Genomic DNA, 9,373 nt, shown 5'->3' with positions numbered 1-9,373 from the left:
TCTCAAGATGACGTGTCGGCTCGGTATCTCAGAGGTGTTCATAGGGGTTGGGTGTGTGTGCTTGCATTCATATAGGTGATTATATGTGTGTCTATAAGAGCGTATGCGTTTGTACTATGTTAAAAAAAGCAATTAATATTGGATTCGAATGCAAGCTAAGAATAATTTGCTCAGGCTAGTCATAGTGGGAGTAACTTAGGTGGTAACATATCGCACTTTAAGAAAAAATTGCCTATGTGGCATGTAGTTAATGAGGAAAGAGGTGTTTAGAGTAACATAATATGTTACTGTAACATAGCGTTTCCCGAGAAAGGATGAGTCTACAAGCTAATAAATGAAGCCATCTATGACACTATTTTTATGTTACTTTGCACTATGGAGGTGGTAACTTAAAGTACTACCTCTCTCAGTTTACAAGGCGTGCGCGTGCTCTTAGGTCGTCAATTTGACCAACCTAATATAAGTCATATATTACAAAAATATACCAATATAAACTTCAAATGTTCTATTTTCAAACCGTAAAATTTTCGTGTTATATAGTTTATATTAAGGTGATAAAATTGACAACTTAGATATACGCGTAGGACTTGTAAACTGAAACGAAGGTAGTAGTGTCATATACATGACACTAGTATAAGTTACTCTCCACTATGACCAGCCTCAGACACGAGACCATATTTGGCGTGTAAGTCAAATACTCCAGATAAGCCCTATACTAATTTACGCCCAATTAATGCATTTAATACGAGATAATTCCCACCACGTATTCTAATTGTACGATAATTAATGCATTAACTATTTGGTACTCCGTGATCTCCGCCTATTTGGGTCTATATAAACGCAACGAAGGGTGAGCTAATTCCCACTGCATCAAGTTTTTTTGGTCCTCATGATCATGGCAGTCTTTACGAAGAACAGGGTTGTTGCCGTGTGCTTGGGGGCTCTCATGCTCATGGCGACCCTTGATCTCTCCTCGGCAGGTTCAGTCTATGGTACGTAAGTACGTTCTCTTAATAACTAGCGTCTGTCAGTTTTTCACAAGATGTATATATCTTACGATGTTGAGCATGATGGATATATTTTTGTACACGGTAATTATCCAACACGGATTAATTAGTTGGAGTAACAAAATGATGCTCTATGTTCCGCAGTTGGATGTTTCGAGCCACACCAGAACTGCTTCCCAGATGAGTGCCAGAAGACATGCGAGGACAATGTTCCTGGAAACAATCTGAAAGGTTCCTGCGAGCCGGACCATGGCCCACTAAAACCGTATCCCGCGATTCAGTGTTGTTGCTATAGAGACCCTCCGGTCATGAGTAACATGGGCGCTTAATTGGTCGACGACGGGGATAAGACTATCAGTTCGATCCACCTGTTGTACACAACTAATAAATCAATATCTTTGAGGAAAGTCAGATTAACAAAGTCGTGAGCTAAGTCAAATAAGTAGTATATGTTATAATTATTGAGAGAAATAATAATATTGTTGTCTGCGGTGCATTATATTGTTTTTTGGTCGCTATTTCTGGTCGCTCGTTTTGTCATGTTTGCATGCTGGGCTTGTTTGCGGCCTCGGTTGTCCTTTGTCTGTTGTTTTCTATGATGGGCTTGACTGACTTGGGCTGGTTTGTGTTGATTTTTTTATCTTTTATCTTTTTTGTTTTTGCAGAAATATTTAAAGGGAAAAGAAAAAAAAAGGAGCGATAGAACAAAAACAAAGCCTAGCTATGGAAAAGGGAACATGCCTTCCCACGTGACCAAGAAAGAGAAATGGTAGTGTTACACAAACCAGTAGACACAGGCTAAAATGCCAAAAAAAAAACAATAACCAGAAGTTATAGAACGCTAGAAGGTAGTGGGACGGATATTGCTAGTGAAAATAAGATGAGAAAGGGTGAATGATGGTCTTGTTCTCTGCAAACCTGCAGAAATGGTATAATGCTAGAATATACACATCAGGCAATGAGTGCTAAAACACAAGCAAAAAGCACAATAAAATAAAATAAAATTAGAAAGGGTGAATGATGGTCTTGTTCTCTGCAAACCAGCAGAAATGGTATAACGCTAGAATATAAACAGTAGGCCACGAGTGCTAAAACAAACAAAAGAAGCACAATAAAAAAATAAAATTAGAAAGGGTTAAATGATAGGTGATGAAATAGTTTTTAGTTATTTTGTGTCTGGAATGACTATGATGATTTAATGAAAATAAAAGTAAGCTAGAAATATTTGCAAAGGAAAAAAAATCAAATTTTACGTGGCTGCTATGGGCTTCTAGCAAGAACCGTTTTTACCTACGCATCAAAACCACAACATTTTTTCGTCAAGTGTGCTGTTTTAACCTTCAACAAGGACCGGGCGTAGTCAAACTCGATTCAACTAAAGTTGGAGAAACAGACACCCGCTAGCCATCTGTGTGTGAAGCACGTCGGTAGAACAAGTCTCATGAACGCGGTCATGTAATGTCGGTCCGGACCATTTCATCGAACAATATCGCTGAATCAAAGTAAGACGTTGCTGGTAAGCAATATGACTATTATCGCCCACAACTCATTGTGTTCTACTCGTGCATATAACATCTATGCATAGACCTGGCTCGGATGCCACTGTTGGGGAATGTAGTATTTCAAAAAAAATCGTACGATCACACAAGATCTATCTAGAAGAAGCATAGCAACGAGCGGGGAAAATGTGTCCACGTACCCTCGTAGACCGAAAGCGGAAGCGTTTAGTAACGCGGTTGATGTAGTCGAATGTCTTCGCGATCCAACCGATCCAAGCACCGAACATACGGCACCTCCGCGTTTAGCACACGTTCAGCTCGATGACGTCTCTCGATATCTTGATCCAGTTGAGGACGAGGGAGAGTTCCATCAACACGATGGCGTGGCGACGATGATGATGAAGTTACCTGCGCAGGGCTTCGCCTAAGCACTACGACGATATGACTGATGTGTGTAACTGTGGAGGGGGACACCGCACACGGCTAAGAGAAGGCTTGGTGTGCCTTTGGGGTGCCCCCCTCCCACGTATATAAAGGGGGGAGGAGAGGTGGCCGGTGTTGGGGACACACATAACAGGTAGGCCCACGAAGGGTCAAAATATCATAAAGCATGGAGTCCACACATGAGGTGGGTCTAGATAAATCTCATTCATACATATTATCCACTCAGACAAATCGATGTATCATCCACTCAGATGGCAGGCAAAGGAAAAAACTCAACTTAGGATGACCTTTTCAACTTAATAAAAAAATTGATATAAAGAATTACTTTGATTGCATTTATGCGCAAGTGGGCCTTTGGGCGGCGCACAACAAGGACAAACACTTGCCTTCTTCCCTTTTTTTTACGGAGCCTTCTTTCCTTAATTGCAGCTGAATTACAACCACTAGTTGAAAAGGGGGCTTTGGTCCAGGCCGGGTAACCCCATTAGTCCCGGTTCAGTCCAGAACCGGGACCAATGGGGGCATTGGTCCCGGTTCGTGAGCCCAGGGGGGCGGCCAGGCCACGTGGGCCATTGGTCCCGGTTCATCTAGACCTTTTGGTTCCGGTTGGTGGGATGAACCGGGACCAATGGGCCTCGCTCCTGGCCCACAACCATTGGTCCCGGTTCGTGCCTCAAACCGGGACTAAAGATTAGACCTTTAGTCCCGGTTTGAGGCACGAACTGGGACTAATGGGAATGAGACATTTAGTCCCGGTTCGTGCCACGAACCGGTACTAAAGGTACCATTTTCAAACTATACCCCCCCTATCGCCTTTTCAGTTTAAAAAAAATAAAAAAATGATGGAAATGTCAAAAAAATAAAAGAAAATAAGTTTCCCATGTGATATGTGGTCTGGTTGTTGGGAAAATTTGCAAATGTGAATTTTGACTTTATTTGCAAAATCTCTCTGAAATTTGTAAAAATGGGCATAACTTTTGCATACTAACTCGGATGAAAAAGTTTTTTATATGAAAAATCATCTACTCGAAAAGTTACATCCAAATTTAACGGGGCGAATCCCGTTAAACATTTTCAAAATCCTCAAAAACCTAATAGAAAAAAAGTTACGGGGCTTTTAAGATTTAGAGTGAAAAAAATCAAAAAAAATTCAAACAGTGGGCAAACTGTGGTCAAACAATGGTCAAACTAATTATTCTAGAATATTAGTGTTACTAAATAATTATTTCAGTTATTTCAATTTTGGTCAAATCTGGTCAAATTGTGGTCAAACTATGGTCAAACAATGGTCAAACTAATTATTCAAGAAATATTAGTGTTACTAAATAATTATTGTTTTTTAAACAATAGTTTCAAAATAAAACTATGAAATGTGTCACTTCGATCTCAAGCAAAATTCCTGAAGGTTAATAGGATTGACATCTTAGCATTGTCAGGAAAACAACAAGTGCAGACTTGAAACGAGGGAGAATAGAACCCGGAAGTTAAGCGTGTTCAGGCTGGGGGAGTGGGAGGATGGGTGACCGTTCGGGAAGTTAGATGATTTGGAATGATGAGGGGTGATTAGAGGATAAATTGAGAAGTGATGAGGGGTGGTGATTACAGACTAGAGGTTAAAAAAATTCAGAAATTTGAAAAAAAAAATTCAAATTTTTTTTCCAAAAAAAATCATAAAATTTGCTTTAGTCCCGGTTGGTGTTACTAGCCGGAACTAAAGGTGGAGCTCCACGTGGCCGTGCCCTTTAGTCCCGGTTCCCGAACCGGAACTAAAGTGTCGGGACTATAGGCCCTTTTTCTACCAGTGAACGTTTACAGTTGTGAATTGAGAATGGACAGGCAACTTCCGCACAAGTTTTTTCACACAAAAAAAAACATCCAAGGAGAAAAAACGTCTCCCACGGGGGATCTCGTATTAGGATGTTTCTTCATGCAATGGAGAAAGAACATAAAAAATGAAAAATAATATAGAATATGCCTCTGTTGGGCACCCCACTCTCCCAAGCGGCACATGTGACACAAGCTTTTTGTTGTTGCAAAAAACCCAGTACGATGAAGAAACATCCACGCCGCACAAGCTTTTTGTTGTTACAAAAAGAACCAGTACAATGAAAAATCATCTCCACAGATCTCGGGATCTTGTCTTACAAGTTGCTTTCGTAAAAAAAAGAAAAAGAGGAGGAAAATGTAAATGCCACAGTCGCTCCTCTCTCCCACACCCCTGTCGGTTTCGGACAACAAGAACACACACTCCCCTTACCCCTCTATCTTTAGAGAAAAGGCAAGATTGCCCGACTTCACATTAATGAAGCCACCAACCGGCTAGGATACAAGGGTGATGAATACAAAGGCAAAAAGGTTGACAAAAAAACTGAAGATTACATGCACAACTTGCTAGCAACCAAGCAGAGCAAAGTGACAGCGAGCAAGCACAAAGAGAAACCAAGATCAAACCGCCGGAGAGCTCGTCGCAAGCAGAACAGCAACGCAGTTGCAACCAGAAGATGGCAAGTCGATGGGAGCGAGATGATCCAAACCACTTGAAGAAAGCATTGACTTAGCTACCCGCCTCCTCGGGCCACTGCCGGAGGGGAGACCACTATCTCCCCTTAGTCCAGAATGTGTAACAGCACGCGGACACCGATTCACCGGCCGGCAACCCACAGGCAGGCAGGGCAGGGAGTCGTTGAAAGGTGTCGGAGGACCAGCTTGCCACCACCAACTCCGAGGAGCAGGAGAGCAGAGCCCCGCCACCACCAACAACCACCTCGCAACGGGACCACAGCCCCCTTCCTATCCTTGAACGACACCTCCAGGGAGGACTGAGACGCCTGAGCGCCGCCACCGTCCGGCCAAAGGCCAAGGCTTTCACCCGAAGCAGGAATGGGGAGGGGGTGCAGCCACGGAAGCTCGACACGCCCTTAGGAGGTAGCGCGACACCGGAGCGCCGCCGTCTTCGAGGTCGATGCGAAGTCGACCAGGGGTTTCCCCCGTTCCAGGGAGCACACACCCCACCCAAAACGCTGGATCTGACGGTCCGACCGAAGCGGCGACCAGATCGGCGAGGGAGGACCACATCGAGGAAGAAGAGGTCGGGGAGCAGACCTGGAGGGGCCATCGAAGCCACCCGCTGCCGCAACGAACCCTCGCCGCCCTCACGCCGCCCACACAGCCGGGAGGGACGACCTGCACCCGCGAGCGCCATCCACCAGAGAGATCGACGCCGCCGTCTTCATCCAGGGCCGCCACCCTGGCTTCCTGAGCCCCCTGCACCGGTGCAAGGTGGCAGATCCTCGCCGCCAACTTCATCAACGGGCCTGCATGAACGCCGGCAACCATCTCGGGTGACGGCGGGGGAGGGGAGAAAGGACAGAGGGTGGCGGCGGCGGCTAGGGTTAGGTCGCTCTTGAGTCGCCCAGGAGGGGCAACGCAAGAGCCGAGGGGGAGGGGAATCAGCCAACCCTTGCCCCTCTATGTAGTTGCATCTGACCAACACGACGCTACACAAAGGAACCGCCCTGACACGACACAACAAAAGCCAAGCAAAAAAGAGCGGGCTAGAAAAGAAAACAAAAAGGTAAAAAAAGAAGACAATTTAAAGTTTGTGTCCCATGTTGAACACATAGAGTTGCAGGTGTTGAGTATATGTGTTATGTGCATATTGTGTATTGGGCCCGCCTCCTAGTTCCTTGTATAGTTGAGGTCCATGGCCCACCTTTGTGTATCATATATACGTGTCTATGCACGCAGAGCAATACATCATGCAATCATAATCTTATACATGGTATCAGTTTCCTAGGTTTCTTTCTCACTTCCGCCGCCGCCGCCACCCAGCCGCCGCCGCCGCCCGCGCGCCTTCCCGCGCTGGCCGCCGCCGCCACCCCGCTGCTACGTCTTGAGCTTGTGTTGGTTTTCCCCTAAGAGGAAGGGATGATGCAACAGAGTAGCGTAAGTATTTCCATCAGTTTTTGAGAACCAAGGTATCAATCCAGTAGGAGGCCACGCTCAAGTTCCTCGTACCTTGACAAAACGATAGCTACTCGCAACCAACGTGATTAGGGATTGTCAAGTCCTTCACGGTCACTTACGAGGGTGAGATCTGATAGATATAATATTTTTGGTATTTTCGATATAAAGATGCAAAGTAAAAAAGTAAAGGCAAAGTAGAAAAGCAAAGCAAGATTAAAGTGATGGAGATTGATATGATGAAAATAGACCTGGGGGCCATAGGTTTTGCTAGTGGCTTCTCTCAAGAGCATAAGTATTCTACGGTGGGTGAACAAATTACTGTTGAGCAATTGACAGAATTGAGCATAGTTATGAGAATATCTAGGCATGATCATGTATATAGGCATCACGTCCGTGACAAGTAGACCGAAACGTTTCTGCATCTACTACTATTACTCCAGTTATTGACCGTTATCCAGCATGCATCTAGAGTATTAAGTTAAAAACAGAGTAACACCTTAAGCAAGATGACATGATGTAGAGAGATAAATTCATGCAATATGAAATAAAGCCCATCTTGTTATCCTCGATGGCAACGATACAATACGTGCCTTGCTGCCCCTTCTGTCACTGGGTAAGGACACCGCAAGATCGAACCCAAAGCTAAGCACTTCTCCCATGGCAAGAACTACCAATCTAGTTGGCCAAACCAAACGGATAATTCGCAGAGACTTGCAAAGATAACCAATCATACATAAAAGAATTCAGAAGATTCAAATATTATTCATAGATAGACTTGATCATAAACCCACAATTCATCGGTCTCAACAAACACACCGCAAAAAGAAGATTACATCGAATAGATCTCCACAAGAGAGGGGGGAAACTTTGTATTGAGATTCAAAGAGAGAGAAGAAGCCATCTAGCTACTAACTATGGACCGGAAGGTCTGAGGTAAACTACTCACACTTTATCCGAGGGGCTAGAATGATGTAGAAGCCCTCCGTAATGACGGCCCTCTTTCACTACTAGGGAAAACCTTATACACAGAATCTTAGCAGCAGCGCGACATAAAAACAGGCGCTGCTGCGCGGCATAAAAACAGGTGTTGTTGCTAAGTAGTAGCAGCGCGGCTACGGAAAGCTCGCTACTGGTGCAAACTTAGCAGTAGCACGTGACGCTTAAACCACACTGCTACAAAAATCCACCGACAGTACACAACGACATAAGTTTACCAGTAGCACGGCGCCAGGGAGCGCGTTGCTGCTAATGCCATAGTAGCAGCGCGCTTTTTTTGTCACCTCGCTGCTGCTAATTTTGAAAATGTGCACATGGTTGGCCCGTTTAGCAGTAGCGCGTGACAGGAAAGCGCGATGTTGCTACGCTCTTAACAGCAGCGCGCTTTCTCTCCCGCGCTACTGCTAAGATGCAGGACCCACCACCTTTTCCACCTCCCCCTCCCCATCTCCTCTCCTCCCTATGTAATATATATATATATATATATATATATTTCTATTTTGTATACACACTTAATTAGCCATTATTATGCATGGGTCTAATGATGTAATATATATATGTTCCTATTTTGTATACACACTTAGTCATTATTATGCAAGGGTCCAATGATGTAATATATATGTTCCTATTATGCTGAGGAAAAGAAAAAAGGGAAACTGGTTATAGCAGTAGCGCTTTAGTGAAAAAGAGCTACAGCTAGTCAAGGTAGCAGTAGCGGTTTCTGCAGAAAATCGCTATAGCTGCTCGTAATAGTAGTAGCGCGTTTCGTGTAAACGCGCTATTGCTATGTCCACTTAACCCAAAATTCTCCCTCTCCCTGCTTCATCCCGCCTCTTTTCCCCCAAATCCCCACTCTCTCTTCCCCGGCCCCGTCGCACCGCCGCGCCCGCCCCCGACCTCGGCGCGCTCGCCCCCGACCCCGGCGCGCTCGCCCCCGCCCCCGCCGCCCCCGACCCCGCCGCGCCCGACCCCGGCGCGCTTGCCCCCCGACCCCGCCGCCCCCGACCCAGGCGCGCTCGCCCCCGGCGCCGGCGCTCTCCCCCGACCCGTCGGCCCTCGCCTCCCTCCTCTGCTTCCTCCCCTCCCAACCTCGGCCGTCGTCGGGCCTGCCTCCTCGCCCTGCACCCTCTGTAAACCACCCCCCCTCTCTCTCTGCTAGCTAGGGTTAATTTACTTAGGTTTTAGTTATGTTAATTAGGTTATCTATTTAGTTATGAATTTATATAGGTTTCAAAATTTGCTAAATTTATATGCAAATTTGAATTGGACATGTGATATGTGGATATGTCATGTTTTGGACATGTCATGTTTTGGTAAATGATCTGAGTTGCCTATGTTACGCCGGAATGTTGTTTCATTTCCGTTCCGGTGAATTTCAGGTGCTCGATATGTCCATTTTTTTAGCAAAGGTCATGCCGAAATTTCCCGTGAATAAAGGCATGATTTGTGCTACATAGTTGG

General features: G+C 45.2%; 1 long non-coding RNA gene across 1 annotated transcript; it reads left to right on the top strand.

Annotated features, from left to right (window-relative positions):
• Window positions 1-873: 873 nt before the first annotated feature.
• Window positions 874-1,503, top strand: LOC123183046 (uncharacterized). The gene is made up of 2 exons (XR_006492418.1): window positions 874-992; window positions 1,152-1,503. It is a non-coding gene; the product is annotated as an uncharacterized lncRNA (long non-coding RNA).
• Window positions 1,504-9,373: the final 7,870 nt, after the last annotated feature.

Source organism: Triticum aestivum, chromosome 1A, assembly GCF_018294505.1.
Source record: "Triticum aestivum cultivar Chinese Spring chromosome 1A, IWGSC CS RefSeq v2.1, whole genome shotgun sequence".
Classification (NCBI taxonomy): Eukaryota; Viridiplantae; Streptophyta; class Magnoliopsida; order Poales; family Poaceae; genus Triticum; species Triticum aestivum.
The sequence above is the reverse complement of the archived record's forward strand: the minus strand, read 5'-3'. Positions and strand labels throughout refer to the sequence as shown.